We start from the raw sequence: 16619 nt of genomic DNA on the forward strand, positions 1-16619 counted from the left end.
CTTTGGCCCTATAATCTTCAAAGGGATTCGACGTATCTGTTCTCAGATTCCACAGAAATAAGGCTAGCAAAGAGATCCACGAAATACACCTGTAACTCTGTGAGTGGAAGTCACACATCACAGAGCAGTTTCCCAGAAATCTTCTTTCCAGATTTCATCTGAGGATATTTCCTTTTTCACCATAGCCCTCTATGGGCTTCCAAATATCACTTTGCCCATTCCAGAAGAACTGTCTTAGCAAAAGGCTTCCTGAGGGGAAAGCTGTAACTCTGTGAGATGATTTCACAGAACACAAAGAAGTTTCTCAGAAAGCTTCTTTCTCTTTGTAATCGGAGGATATTTCCTTTGGCCCTGTAGTCTTCAAAGGGATCCGAAATATCTGTTCTCAGATTCACAGAAATAAGGCTAGCAAAGAGATCCACGAAATACAGATGTAACTCTGTGAGATGAATTAACAGAACACTAAGCAGTTTCTCAGAAAGCTTCTTTCCAGATTTCATCTGAGGATATTTCCTTTTTCACCTTAGCCCTCTATGGGCTTCCAAATATCACTTTGCCAATTCCACAAGAACTGTTTAGCGAAAGGGTTCTTGAGGGGAAAGCTGTAACTCTGTGAGATGATTTCACAGAACACAAAGAAGTTTCTCAGAAAGCTTCTTTCTCTTTGTTGTCGGAGGATATTTAATTTGGCTCTATATTCTTCAAAGGGTTCCGATGTATCTGATCTCAGATTCCACAGAAATAAGGCTAGCAAAGAGATCCACGAAATACACATGTAACTCTGTGAGTGGAACTCACACATCACAGAGCAGTTTCTCAGAAAGCTTCTTTCCAGATTTCATCTGAGGATATTTCCTTTTTGACAATAGCCCTCTTGGGGCTTCCAAATATCACTTTGCCAATTCCACAAGAACTGTCTTAGCCAAAAGTTTCTTGAGGGGAAAGCTGTAACTCTGTGAGATGATTTCACAGAACACAAAGAAGTTTCTCAGAAAGCTTCTTTCTCTTGTTATCGGAGGATATTTCCTTTGACCCTATATTCTTCAAAGGGATCCGAAATATCTGTTCTCAGATTCCACAGAAATAAGGCTAGCAAAGAGATCCACGAAATACAGATTTAACTCTGTGACATGAATGAACAGAACACTACGCATTTCTAAGAAAGCTTCTTTCCAGATTTCATCTGAGGATATTTCCTTTTTCACCTTAGCCCTCTATGGGCTTCCTAATATCACTTTACCAATTCCACAAGAACTGTCTTAGCGAAAGGCTTCTGGAGGGGAAGGCTGTAACTCTGTGAGATGATTTCACAGAACACAAAGAAGTTTCTCAGAAATCTTCTTCCTCTTTGTTATCGGAGGATATTTCCTTTGGCCCTATAGTCTTCAAAGGGATCCGAAGTATCTGTTCTCAGATTCCACTGAAATAAGGCTAGCAAAGAGATCCACGAAATACAGATGTAACTCTGTGAGTGGATGTCACACATCACAGAGTAGTTTGTCAAAAATCTTCTTTCCAGATTTCATCTGAGGATATTTCCTTTTTCACCATAGCCCTCTATGGGCTTCCAAATATCACTTTGCCAATTCCACAAGAACTGTCTCAGCGAAAGGCGTCTTAAGGAGAAAGCTGTAACTCTGTGAGATGATTTCACAGAAAACAAAGAAGTTTCTCAGAAAGCTTCTTTCTCTTTGTTATCGGAGGATATTTCGTTCGGGCCTTTAGTCTTGAAAGGGATCCGAAATATCTGTTCTCAGATTCCACAGAAATAAGGCTAGCAAAGAGATCCAAGAAATACAGATGTAACTCTGTGAGATGAATTAACAGAACACTAAGCAGTTTCTCAGAAAGCTTCTTTCCAGATTTCATCTGAGGATATTTCCTTTTGCACCATAGCCCTCTATGGGCTTCCAAATATCACTTTGCCAATTCCACAAGAACTGTCTTAGCGAAAGGATTCTTCAGGGGAAAGCTGTAACTCTGTGAGTTGATTTCACAGAACACAAAGAAGTTGCTCAGAAAGCTTCTTTCTCTTTGTTATCGGAGGATATTTAATTTGGCTCTATATTCTTCAAAGGGATCCGATGTATCTGATCTCAGATTCCACAGAAATAAGGCTAGCAAAGAGATCCACGAAATACACATGTAACTCTGTGAGTGGAAGTCACACATCACAGAGCAGTTTCCCAGAAATCTTTCCAGATTTCATCTGAGGATATTTCCTTTTTCACCATAGCCCTCTAGGGGCTTCCAAATATCACTTTGCCCATTCCAGAAGAACTGTCTTAGCAAAAGGCTTCCTGAGGGGTAAGCTGTAACTCTGTGAGATGATTTCACAGAACACAAAGAAGTTTCTCAGAAAGCTTCTTTCTCTTTGTAATCGGAGGATATTTCCTTTGGCCCTATAATCTTCAAAGGGATTCGACGTATCTGTTCTCAGATTCCACAGAAATAAGGCTAGCAAAGAGATCCACGAAATACACATGTAACTCTGTGAGTGGAAGTCACACATCACAGAGCAGTTTCCCAGAAATCTTCTTTCCAGATTTCATCTGAGGATATTTCCTTTTTCACCATAGCCCTCTATGGGCTTCCAAATATCACTTTGCCCATTCCAGAAGAACTGTCTTAGCAAAAGGCTTCCTGAGGGGAAAGCTGTAACTCTGTGAGATGATTTCACAGAACACAAAGAAGTTTCTCAGAAAGCTTCTTTCTCTTTGTAATCGGAGGATATTTCCTTTGGCCCTGTAGTCTTCAAAGGGATCCGAAATATCTGTTCTCAGATTCACAGAAATAAGGCTAGCAAAGAGATCCACGAAATACAGATGTAACTCTGTGAGATGAATTAACAGAACACTAAGCAGTTTCTCAGAAAGCTTCTTTCCAGATTTCATCTGAGGATATTTCCTTTTTCACCATAGCCCTCTATGGGCTTCCAAATATCACTTTGCCAATTCCACAAGAACTGTCTTAGCGAAAGGGTTCTTGAGGGGAAAGCTGTAACTCTGTGAGATGATTTCACAGAACACAAAGAAGTTTCTCAGAAAGCTTCTTTCTCTTTGTTGTCGGAGGATATTTAATTTGGCTCTATATTCTTCAAAGGGTTCCGATGTATCTGATCTCAGATTCCACAGAAATAAGGCTAGCAAAGAGATCCACGAAATACACATGTAACTCTGTGAGTGGAAGTCACACATCACAGAGCAGTTTCTCAGAAAGCTTCTTTCCAGATTTCATCTGAGGATATTTCCTTTTTGACAATAGCCCTCTTGGGGCTTCCAAATATCACTTTGCCAATTCCACAAGAACTGTCTTAGCCAAAAGTTTCTTGAGGGGAAAGCTGTAACTCTGTGAGATGATTTCACAGAACACAAAGAAGTTTCTCAGAAAGCTTCTTTCTCTTGTTATCGGAGGATATTTCCTTTGACCCTATATTCTTCAAAGGGATCCGAAATATCTGTTCTCAGATTCCACAGAAATAAGGCTAGCAAAGAGATCCACGAAATACAGATTTAACTCTGTGACATGAATGAACAGAACACTACGCATTTCTAAGAAAGCTTCCTTCCAGATTTCATCTGAGGATATTTCCTTTTTCACCTTAGCCCTCTATGGGCTTCCTAATATCACTTTACCAATTCCACAAGAACTGTCTTAGCGAAAGGATTCTGGAGGGGAAGGCTGTAACTCTGTGAGATGATTTCACAGAACACAAAGAAGTTTCTCAGAAATCTTCTTCCTCTTTGTTATCGGAGGATATTTCCTTTGGCCCTGTAGTCTTCAAAGGGATCTGAAGTATCTGTTCTCAGATTCCACAGAAATAAGGCAAGCAAAGAGATCCACGAAATACAGATGTAACTCTGTGAGTGGAAGTCACACATCACAGAGCAGTTTCTCAGAAAGATTCTTTCGAGATTTCATCTGAGGATATTTTTTTTTCACCATAGCCCTCTATGGGCTTCCAAATATCCCTTTGCCAATTCCACCAGAACTGTCTTAGCGAAAGGCTTCTTGAGGGGAAAGCTGTAACTCTGTGAGATGATTTCACAGAACACGAAGAAGTTTCTCACAAAGCTTCATTCTCTTCGTTATCGGAGGATATTTCCTTTGGCCCTATAGTCTTCAAAGGGATCCGAAATATCTGTTCTCAGACTCCACAGAAATAAGGCTAGCAAAGAGATCCACGAAATACAGATGTAACTCTATGAGTGGAAGTCACACATCACAGAGCTGTTTCTCAGAAGGCTTCTTTCCAGATTTCATCTGAGGACATTTCCCTTGCACCATAACCCTCTAAGGGCATCAAATATCACTTTGCCAATTCCACAAGAACTGTCTTAGCGAAAGGCTTCTTGAGGGGAGAGCTGTAACTCTGTGAGATGATTTCACAGAACACAAAGAAGTTTCTCACCAAGCTTCTTTCCCTTCGTTATCGGAGGATATTTCCTTTAGCCCTATAGTATTCAAAGGGTTCCGAAATATCTTTTCTCAGATTCCACAGAAATAAGGCTAGCAAAGAGATCCACGAAATACAGATGTAACTCTGTGAGATGAATGAACAGAACACTAAGCAGTTTCTCAGAACGCTTCTTTCCAGATTTCATCTGAGGATATTTCTTTTTTCACCGTAGCCCTTTATGGGCTTCCTAATATCACTTTGACAATTCCACAAGAACTGTCTTAGCGAAAGGCTTCCTGACGGGATAGCTGTAATTCTGTGAGATGATTTCACAGAAAACAAAGAAGTTTCTCAGAAATCTTCTTCCTCTTTGTTATCGGAGGATATTTCCTTTGGCCCTGTAGTCTTCAAAGGGATCTGAAGTATCTGTTCTCAGATTCCACAGAAATAAGGCAAGCAAAGAGATCCACGAAATACAGATGTAACTCTGTGAGTGGAAGTCACACATCACAGAGCAGTTTCTCAGAAAGATTCTTTCGAGATTTCATCTGAGGATATTTTTTTTTCACCATAGCCCTCTATGGGCTTCCAAATATCCCTTTGCCAATTCCACCAGAACTGTCTTAGCGAAAGGCTTCTTGAGGGGAAAGCTGTAACTCTGTGAGATGATTTCACAGAACACGAAGAAGTTTCTCACAAAGCTTCATTCTCTTCGTTATCGGAGGATATTTCCTTTGGCCCTATAGTCTTCAAAGGGATCCGAAATATCTGTTCTCAGACTCCACAGAAATAAGGCTAGCAAAGAGATCCACGAAATACAGATGTAACTCTGTTAGTGGAAGTCACACATCACAGAGCTGTTTCTCAGAAGGCTTCTTTCCAGATTTCATCTGAGGATATTTCCCTTGCACCATAACCCTCTAAGGGCATCAAATATCACTTTACCAATTCCACAAGAACTGTCTTAGCGAAAGGCTTCTTGAGGGGAGAGCTGTAACTCTGTGAGATGATTTCACAGAACACAAAGAAGTTTCTCACCAAGCTTCTTTCCCTTCGTTATCGGAGGATATTTCTTTAGCCCTATAGTATTCAAAGGGTTCCGAAATATCTTTTCTCAGATTCCACAGAAATAAGGCTAGCAAAGAGATCCACGACATACAGATGTAACTCTGTGAGTGGAAGTCACACATCACAGAGCAGTTTCTCAGAAAGCTTCTTTCCAGATTTCATCCGAGGATATTTCCTTTTTGACAATAGCCCTCTTGGGGCTTCCAAATATCACTTTGCCAATTCCACAAGAACTGTCTTAGCCAAAAGTTTCTTGAGGGGAAAGCTGTAACTCTTTGAGATGATTTCACAAAACACAAAGAAGTTTCTCAGAAAGCATCTTTCTCTTTGTTATCGGAGTATATTTCCTTTGGCCCTGTAGTCTTCAAAGGGATCCGAAATATCTGTTCTCAGATTCACAGAAATAAGGCTAGCAAAGAGATCCACGAAATACAGATGTAACTCTGTGAGATGAATTAACAGAACACTAAGCAGTTTCTCAGAAAGCTTCTTTCCAGATTTCATATGGGGATATTTCCTTTTTCACCATAGCCCTCTAAGGGCTTCCAAATATCACTTTGCCAATTCCACAAGAACTGTCTTAGCGAAAGGGTTCTTGAGGGGAAAGCTGTAACTCTGTGAGATGATTTCACAGAACACAAAGAAGTTTCTCAGAAAGCTTCTTTCTCTTTGTTATCGGAGCATATTTCCTTTGGCCCTATAGTCTTCAAAGGGATCCGAAATATCTGTTCTCAGATTCCACAGAAATAAGGCTAGCAAAGAGATCCACGAAATACAGAGGTTACTCTGTGAGTGGAAGTCACACATCACAGAGCAGTTTCTCAGAAAGCTTCTTTCCAGATTTCATCTGAGGATATTTCCTTTTTCACCATAGCCCTCTATGGGCTTCCAAATATCACTTTGCCAATTCCACAAGAACTGTCTTAGCGAAAGGCTTCTTGAGGGGAAAGCTGTAACTCTGTGAGATGATTTCACAGAACACAAAGAAGTTTCTCAGAAAGTTTCTTTCTCTTTGTTATCGGAGGATATTTCCTTTGGCCCTATAGTCTTCAAAGGGATCCGAAATATCTGTTCTCAGATTCCACAGAAATAAGGCTAGCAAAGAGATCCACGAAATACAGCTGTAACCCTGTGTGGTGAATGAATAGAACACTAAGCAGTTTCTCAGAAAGATTCCTTCCAGATTTCATCTGAGGATGTTTCCTTTTTCACCATAGCCCTCTATGGGCTTCCAAATATCACTTTGCCAATTCCAAAAGAACTGTCTTAGCGAAAGGCTTCTAGAGGGGAAAGCTGTAACTCTGTAAGATGATTTCACAGAACACAAAGAAGTTTTTCACAAAGCTTCTTTCTCTTCGTTATTGGAGGATATTTCCTTTGGCCCTATAGTCTTCAAAGGGTTCGGAAATATCTTTTCTCAGATTCAACAGAAATAAGGCTAACAAAGAGATCCACGAAATACAGATGTAACTCTGTGAGTGGAAGTCACACATCTCAGAGCAGTTTCTCAGAAAGCTTCTTTCCAGATTTCATCTGAGGATATTTCCTTTTTCACCATAGCCCTCTAGGGGCTTCCAAATATCACTTTGCCAATTCCACAAGAACTGTCTTAGCCAAAAGTTTTTGAGGGGAAAGCTGCAACTCTGTGAGATGATTTCACAAAGCACAAAGAAGTTTCTCAGAAAGCATCTTTCTCTTTGTTATCGGAGGATATTTCCTTTGGCCCCGTAGTCTTCAAAGGGATCCGAAATATCTGTTCTCAGATTCCACAGAAATAAGGCTAGCAAAGAGATCCACAAAATACAGATGTAACTCTGTGAGATGAATGAACAGAACACTAAGCAGTTTCTCAGAAAGCTTCTTTCCAGATTTCATCTGAGGATATTTCGTTTTTCACCATAGCCCTCTATGGGCTTCCAAATATCACTTTGCCAATTCCACAAGAACTGTCTTAGTGAAAGGCTTCCTAAGGGGAAAGCTGTAACTCTGTGAGGTGATTTCACAGAACACAAAGAAGTTTCTCAGAAAGCTTCTTTCTCTTTGTTATCGGAGGATATTTAATTTGGCTCTATATTCTTCAAATGGATCCGATGTATCTCATCTCAGATTCCACAGAAATAAGGCTAGCAAAGAGATCCTCGAAATACAGATGTAACTCTGTGAGTGGAAGTCACACATCACAGAGCAGTTTCTCAGAAAGCTGCTTTCCAGATTTCATCTGAGGATATTTCCTTTTTCACCATAGCCCTCTATGGGCTTCCAAATATCACTTTGCCAATTCCACAAGAACTGTCTTAGCCAAAAGCTTCTTGAGGGGAAAGCTGTAACTCTGTGAGATGATTTCACAGAACACAAAGAAGTTTCACAGAAAGCTTTTTTCTCTTTGTTATCGGAGGATATTTCCTTTGGCCCTATAGTCTTCAAAGGGATCCGAAATATCTGTTCTCAGATTCCACAGAAATAAGCCTAGCAAAGAGATCCACTTAATACAGATGTAACTCTGTGAGATGAATGAACAGAACACTAAGCAGTTTCTCAGAAAGCTTCTTTCCAGATTTCATCTGAGGATATTTCCTTTTTCAACATAGCCCTCTAGGGGTTCCAAATATCACTTTGCCAATTCCACAAGAACTGTCTTAGCGAAAGACTTCCAGAGGGGAAAGCTGTAACTCTATGAGATGATTTCACAGAACACAAAGAAGTTTCTCACAAAGCTTCTTTCTCTTTGTTATTGGAGGATATTTCCTTTGGCCCCATAATCTTCAAAGGGATTCGAAATATCTGTTCTCAGATTCCACAGAAATAAGGCTAGCAAAGAGATCCACCAAATACAGTTGTAACTCTGTGAGTGGAAGTCACACATCACAGAGCAGTTTCCCAGAAAGCTGGTTTCCAGATTTCATCTGAGGATATTTCCTTTTTCACCATAGCCCTCTATGGCCTTCCAAATATCAATTTGCCAATTCCACAAGAACTGCCATATCGAAAGGCTTCTTGAGAGGAAAGCTGTAACTCTGTGAGATGATTTCACAGAACACAAAGAAGTTTCTCAGAAAGTTTCTTTCTCTTTGTTATCAGAGGATATTTCCTTTGGCCCTACAGTCTTCAAAGGGATCCGAAATATCTGTTCTCAGATTCCACAGAAATAAGGCTAGCAAAGGGATCCACGAAATACAGATGTAACTCTGTGAGATGAATGAAGAGAACACTAAGCAGTTTTACAGAACGCTTCTTTCCAGATTTCATCTGAGGATATTTGCTTTTAACCATAGCCCTCTATGGGCTTCCAAATATCACTTTGCCTATTCCACAAGAACTGTCTTAGCGAAAGGCTTCCTGAGGGGATAGCTGTAACTCTGTGAGAGGATTTCACAGATCACAAAGAAGTTTCTCAGAAATCTGCTGTCTCTTTGTTATCGGAGGATATTTCCTTTGGCCCTATAGTCTTCAAAGGGATCCGATGTATCTGTTCTCAGATTCCACAGAAATAAGTCTAGCAAAGAGCTCCACGAAATACAGATGTAACTCTATGAGTGGAAGTCACACATCACAGAGCAGTTTCTCAGAAATCTTCTTTCCAGATTTCATCTGAGGATATTTCCTTTTTCACCATAGCCCTCTATGGGCGTCCAAATATCACTTTGCCAATTCCACAGGAACTGTCTTAGCGATAGGCTTCTTGAGGGGAAAGCTGTAACTCTGTGAGATGATTTCACAGAACACAAAGAAGTTTCTCAGAAAGCTTCTTTCTCTTTGTTGTCGGAGGATATTTAATTTGGCTCTATATTCTTCAAAGGGTTCCGATGTATCTGATCTCAGATTCCACAGAAATAAGGCTAGCAAAGAGATCCACGAAATACACATGTAACTCTGTGAGTGGAACTCACACATCACAGAGCAGTTTCTCAGAAAGCTTCTTTCCAGATTTCATCTGAGGATATTTCCTTTTTGACAATAGCCCTCTTGGGGCTTCCAAATATCACTTTGCCAATTCCACAAGAACTGTCTTAGCCAAAAGTTTCTTGAGGGGAAAGCTGTAACTCTGTGAGATGATTTCACAGAACACAAAGAAGTTTCTCAGAAAGCTTCTTTCTCTTGTTATCGGAGGATATTTCCTTTGACCCTATATTCTTCAAAGGGATCCGAAATATCTGTTCTCAGATTCCACAGAAATAAGGCTAGCAAAGAGATCCACGAAATACAGATTTAACTCTGTGACATGAATGAACAGAACACTACGCATTTCTAAGAAAGCTTCTTTCCAGATTTCATCTGAGGATATTTCCTTTTTCACCTTAGCCCTCTATGGGCTTCCTAATATCACTTTACCAATTCCACAAGAACTGTCTTAGCGAAAGGCTTCTGGAGGGGAAGGCTGTAACTCTGTGAGATGATTTCACAGAACACAAAGAAGTTTCTCAGAAATCTTCTTCCTCTTTGTTATCGGAGGATATTTCCTTTGGCCCTATAGTCTTCAAAGGGATCCGAAGTATCTGTTCTCAGATTCCACTGAAATAAGGCTAGCAAAGAGATCCACGAAATACAGATGTAACTCTGTGAGTGGATGTCACACATCACAGAGTAGTTTGTCAAAAATCTTCTTTCCAGATTTCATCTGAGGATATTTCCTTTTTCACCATAGCCCTCTATGGGCTTCCAAATATCACTTTGCCAATTCCACAAGAACTGTCTCAGCGAAAGGCGTCTTAAGGAGAAAGCTGTAACTCTGTGAGATGATTTCACAGAAAACAAAGAAGTTTCTCAGAAAGCTTCTTTCTCTTTGTTATCGGAGGATATTTCGTTCGGGCCTTTAGTCTTGAAAGGGATCCGAAATATCTGTTCTCAGATTCCACAGAAATAAGGCTAGCAAAGAGATCCAAGAAATACAGATGTAACTCTGTGACATGAATGAACAGAACACTACGCATTTCTAAGAAAGCTTCCTTCCAGATTTCATCTGAGGATATTTCCTTTTTCACCTTAGCCCTCTATGGGCTTCCTAATATCACTTTACCAATTCCACAAGAACTGTCTTAGCGAAAGGATTCTGGAGGGGAAGGCTGTAACTCTGTGAGATGATTTCACAGAACACAAAGAAGTTTCTCAGAAATCTTCTTCCTCTTTGTTATCGGAGGATATTTCCTTTGGCCCTGTAGTCTTCAAAGGGATCTGAAGTATCTGTTCTCAGATTCCACAGAAATAAGGCAAGCAAAGAGATCCACGAAATACAGATGTAACTCTGTGAGTGGAAGTCACACATCACAGAGCAGTTTCTCAGAAAGATTCTTTCGAGATTTCATCTGAGGATATTTTTTTTTCACCATAGCCCTCTATGGGCTTCCAAATATCCCTTTGCCAATTCCACCAGAACTGTCTTAGCGAAAGGCTTCTTGAGGGGAAAGCTGTAACTCTGTGAGATGATTTCACAGAACACGAAGAAGTTTCTCACAAAGCTTCATTCTCTTCGTTATCGGAGGATATTTCCTTTGGCCCTATAGTCTTCAAAGGGATCCGAAATATCTGTTCTCAGACTCCACAGAAATAAGGCTAGCAAAGAGATCCACGAAATACAGATGTAACTCTGTGAGTGGAAGTCACACATCACAGAGCTGTTTCTCAGAAGGCTTCTTTCCAGATTTCATCTGAGGACATTTCCCTTGCACCATAACCCTCTAAGGGCATCAAATATCACTTTGCCAATTCCACAAGAACTGTCTTAGCGAAAGGCTTCTTGAGGGGAGAGCTGTAACTCTGTGAGATGATTTCACAGAACACAAAGAAGTTTCTCACCAAGCTTCTTTCCCTTCGTTATCGGAGGATATTTCCTTTAGCCCTATAGTATTCAAAGGGTTCCGAAATATCTTTTCTCAGATTCCACAGAAATAAGGCTAGCAAAGAGATCCACGAAATACAGATGTAACTCTGTGAGATGAATGAACAGAACACTAAGCAGTTTCTCAGAACGCTTCTTTCCAGATTTCATCTGAGGATATTTCTTTTTTCACCGTAGCCCTTTATGGGCTTCCTAATATCACTTTGACAATTCCACAAGAACTGTCTTAGCGAAAGGCTTCCTGACGGGATAGCTGTAATTCTGTGAGATGATTTCACAGAAAACAAAGAAGTTTCTCAGAAATCTTCTTCCTCTTTGTTATCGGAGGATATTTCCTTTGGCCCTGTAGTCTTCAAAGGGATCTGAAGTATCTGTTCTCAGATTCCACAGAAATAAGGCAAGCAAAGAGATCCACGAAATACAGATGTAACTCTGTGAGTGGAAGTCACACATCACAGAGCAGTTTCTCAGAAAGATTCTTTCGAGATTTCATCTGAGGATATTTTTTTTTCACCATAGCCCTCTATGGGCTTCCAAATATCCCTTTGCCAATTCCACCAGAACTGTCTTAGCGAAAGGCTTCTTGAGGGGAAAGCTGTAACTCTGTGAGATGATTTCACAGAACACGAAGAAGTTTCTCACAAAGCTTCATTCTCTTCGTTATCGGAGGATATTTCCTTTGGCCCTATAGTCTTCAAAGGGATCCGAAATATCTGTTCTCAGACTCCACAGAAATAAGGCTAGCAAAGAGATCCACGAAATACAGATGTAACTCTGTTAGTGGAAGTCACACATCACAGAGCTGTTTCTCAGAAGGCTTCTTTCCAGATTTCATCTGAGGATATTTCCCTTGCACCATAACCCTCTAAGGGCATCAAATATCACTTTACCAATTCCACAAGAACTGTCTTAGCGAAAGGCTTCTTGAGGGGAGAGCTGTAACTCTGTGAGATGATTTCACAGAACACAAAGAAGTTTCTCACCAAGCTTCTTTCCCTTCGTTATCGGAGGATATTTCTTTAGCCCTATAGTATTCAAAGGGTTCCGAAATATCTTTTCTCAGATTCCACAGAAATAAGGCTAGCAAAGAGATCCACGACATACAGATGTAACTCTGTGAGTGGAAGTCACACATCACAGAGCAGTTTCTCAGAAAGCTTCTTTCCAGATTTCATCCGAGGATATTTCCTTTTTGACAATAGCCCTCTTGGGGCTTCCAAATATCACTTTGCCAATTCCACAAGAACTGTCTTAGCCAAAAGTTTCTTGAGGGGAAAGCTGTAACTCTTTGAGATGATTTCACAAAACACAAAGAAGTTTCTCAGAAAGCATCTTTCTCTTTGTTATCGGAGTATATTTCCTTTGGCCCTGTAGTCTTCAAAGGGATCCGAAATATCTGTTCTCAGATTCACAGAAATAAGGCTAGCAAAGAGATCCACGAAATACAGATGTAACTCTGTGAGATGAATTAACAGAACACTAAGCAGTTTCTCAGAAAGCTTCTTTCCAGATTTCATATGGGGATATTTCCTTTTTCACCATAGCCCTCTAAGGGCTTCCAAATATCACTTTGCCAATTCCACAAGAACTGTCTTAGCGAAAGGGTTCTTGAGGGGAAAGCTGTAACTCTGTGAGATGATTTCACAGAACACAAAGAAGTTTCTCAGAAAGCTTCTTTCTCTTTGTTATCGGAGCATATTTCCTTTGGCCCTATAGTCTTCAAAGGGATCCGAAATATCTGTTCTCAGATTCCACAGAAATAAGGCTAGCAAAGAGATCCACGAAATACAGAGGTTACTCTGTGAGTGGAAGTCACACATCACAGAGCAGTTTCTCAGAAAGCTTCTTTCCAGATTTCATCTGAGGATATTTCCTTTTTCACCATAGCCCTCTATGGGCTTCCAAATATCACTTTGCCAATTCCACAAGAACTGTCTTAGCGAAAGGCTTCTTGAGGGGAAAGCTGTAACTCTGTGAGATGATTTCACAGAACACAAAGAAGTTTCTCAGAAAGTTTCTTTCTCTTTGTTATCGGAGGATATTTCCTTTGGCCCTATAGTCTTCAAAGGGATCCGAAATATCTGTTCTCAGATTCCACAGAAATAAGGCTAGCAAAGAGATCTACGAAATACAGCTGTAACCCTGTGTGGTGAATGAATAGAACACTAAGCAGTTTCTCAGAAAGATTCCTTCCAGATTTCATCTGAGGATGTTTCCTTTTTCACCATAGCCCTCTATGGGCTTCCAAATATCACTTTGCCAATTCCAAAAGAACTGTCTTAGCGAAAGGCTTCTAGAGGGGAAAGCTGTAACTCTGTAAGATGATTTCACAGAACACAAAGAAGTTTTTCACAAAGCTTCTTTCTCTTCGTTATTGGAGGATATTTCCTTTGGCCCTATAGTCTTCAAAGGGTTCGGAAATATCTTTTCTCAGATTCAACAGAAATAAGGCTAACAAAGAGATCCACGAAATACAGATGTAACTCTGTGAGTGGAAGTCACACATCTCAGAGCAGTTTCTCAGAAAGCTTCTTTCCAGATTTCATCTGAGGATATTTCCTTTTTCACCATAGCCCTCTAGGGGCTTCCAAATATCACTTTGCCAATTCCACAAGAACTGTCTTAGCCAAAAGTTTTTGAGGGGAAAGCTGCAACTCTGTGAGATGATTTCACAAAGCACAAAGAAGTTTCTCAGAAAGCATCTTTCTCTTTGTTATCGGAGGATATTTCCTTTGGCCCCGTAGTCTTCAAAGGGATCCGAAATATCTGTTCTCAGATTCCACAGAAATAAGGCTAGCAAAGAGATCCACAAAATACAGATGTAACTCTGTGAGATGAATGAACAGAACACTAAGCAGTTTCTCAGAAAGCTTCTTTCCAGATTTCATCTGAGGATATTTCGTTTTTCACCATAGCCCTCTATGGGCTTCCAAATATCACTTTGCCAATTCCACAAGAACTGTCTTAGTGAAAGGCTTCCTAAGGGGAAAGCTGTAACTCTGTGAGGTGATTTCACAGAACACAAAGAAGTTTCTCAGAAAGCTTCTTTCTCTTTGTTATCGGAGGATATTTAATTTGGCTCTATATTCTTCAAATGGATCCGATGTATCTCATCTCAGATTCCACAGAAATAAGGCTAGCAAAGAGATCCTCGAAATACAGATGTAACTCTGTGAGTGGAAGTCACACATCACAGAGCAGTTTCTCAGAAAGCTGCTTTCCAGATTTCATCTGAGGATATTTCCTTTTTCACCATAGCCCTCTATGGGCTTCCAAATATCACTTTGCCAATTCCACAAGAACTGTCTTAGCCAAAAGCTTCTTGAGGGGAAAGCTGTAACTCTGTGAGATGATTTCACAGAACACAAAGAAGTTTCACAGAAAGCTTTTTTCTCTTTGTTATCGGAGGATATTTCCTTTGGCCCTATAGTCTTCAAAGGGATCCGAAATATCTGTTCTCAGATTCCACAGAAATAAGCCTAGCAAAGAGATCCACTTAATACAGATGTAACTCTGTGAGATGAATGAACAGAACACTAAGCAGTTTCTCAGAAAGCTTCTTTCCAGATTTCATCTGAGGATATTTCCTTTTTCAACATAGCCCTCTAGGGGTTCCAAATATCACTTTGCCAATTCCACAAGAACTGTCTTAGCGAAAGACTTCCAGAGGGGAAAGCTGTAACTCTATGAGATGATTTCACAGAACACAAAGAAGTTTCTCACAAAGCTTCTTTCTCTTTGTTATTGGAGGATATTTCCTTTGGCCCCATAATCTTCAAAGGGATTCGAAATATCTGTTCTCAGATTCCACAGAAATAAGGCTAGCAAAGAGATCCACCAAATACAGTTGTAACTCTGTGAGTGGAAGTCACACATCACAGAGCAGTTTCCCAGAAAGCTGGTTTCCAGATTTCATCTGAGGATATTTCCTTTTTCACCATAGCCCTCTATGGCCTTCCAAATATCAATTTGCCAATTCCACAAGAACTGCCATATCGAAAGGCTTCTTGAGAGGAAAGCTGTAACTCTGTGAGATGATTTCACAGAACACAAAGAAGTTTCTCAGAAAGTTTCTTTCTCTTTGTTATCAGAGGATATTTCCTTTGGCCCTACAGTCTTCAAAGGGATCCGAAATATCTGTTCTCAGATTCCACAGAAATAAGGCTAGCAAAGGGATCCACGAAATACAGATGTAACTCTGTGAGATGAATGAAGAGAACACTAAGCAGTTTTACAGAACGCTTCTTTCCAGATTTCATCTGAGGATATTTGCTTTTAACCATAGCCCTCTATGGGCTTCCAAATATCACTTTGCCTATTCCACAAGAACTGTCTTAGCGAAAGGCTTCCTGAGGGGATAGCTGTAACTCTGTGAGAGGATTTCACAGATCACAAAGAAGTTTCTCAGAAATCTGCTGTCTCTTTGTTATCGGAGGATATTTCCTTTGGCCCTATAGTCTTCAAAGGGATCCGATGTATCTGTTCTCAGATTCCACAGAAATAAGTCTAGCAAAGAGCTCCACGAAATACAGATGTAACTCTATGAGTGGAAGTCACACATCACAGAGCAGTTTCTCAGAATGTTTTTTTCAGATTTCATCTGAGGATATTTCCTTTTTCACCATAGCCCTCTATGGGCTTCCAAATATCACTTTGCCAATTCCACAAGAACTGCCTTATCGAAAGGCTTCTTGAGGGGAAAGCTGTAACTCTCTGAGAAGATTTCACAGAACACAAAGAAGTTTCGTAGAAAGCTTCTTTCTCTTTGTTATCAGAGGATATTTCCTTTGGCCCTATAGTCTTCAAAGGATCCGAAATATCTGTTCTCAGATTCCACAGAAATAAGGCTAGCAAAGACATCCACGAAATACAGATGTAACCGTGTGAGATGAATGAACAGAACACTAAGCAGTTTCTCAGAACGCTTCTTTCCAGATATCATCTGAGGATATTTTCTTTTTCACCATAGCCCTCTATGGGCTTCCAAATATCACTTTGCCAATTCCACAAGAACTGCATTAGGGAAAGGCTTCTAGAGGGGAAAGCTGTAACTCTGTGAGATGATTTCACAGAACACAAAGAAGTTTCTCAGAAAGCTTCTTTCTCTTTGTTATCGGAGGATATTTCCTTAGGCCCTATAGTCTTCAAAGGGATCCGAAATATCTGTTCTCAGATTCCACAGAAATAAGGTTAGCAAAGTGATCCACGATATACAGATGTAACTCTGTGAGTGGAAGTCACACATCACAGAGCAGTTTCTCAGAAGGCTTCTTTCCAGATTTCATGTGAGGATATTTCCTTTTGCACCATAACCATCTA

Source organism: Macaca fascicularis, chromosome 8 (assembly GCF_037993035.2).
Source record: "Macaca fascicularis isolate 582-1 chromosome 8, T2T-MFA8v1.1".
In the NCBI taxonomy this organism is placed as follows: domain Eukaryota; kingdom Metazoa; phylum Chordata; class Mammalia; order Primates; family Cercopithecidae; genus Macaca; species Macaca fascicularis.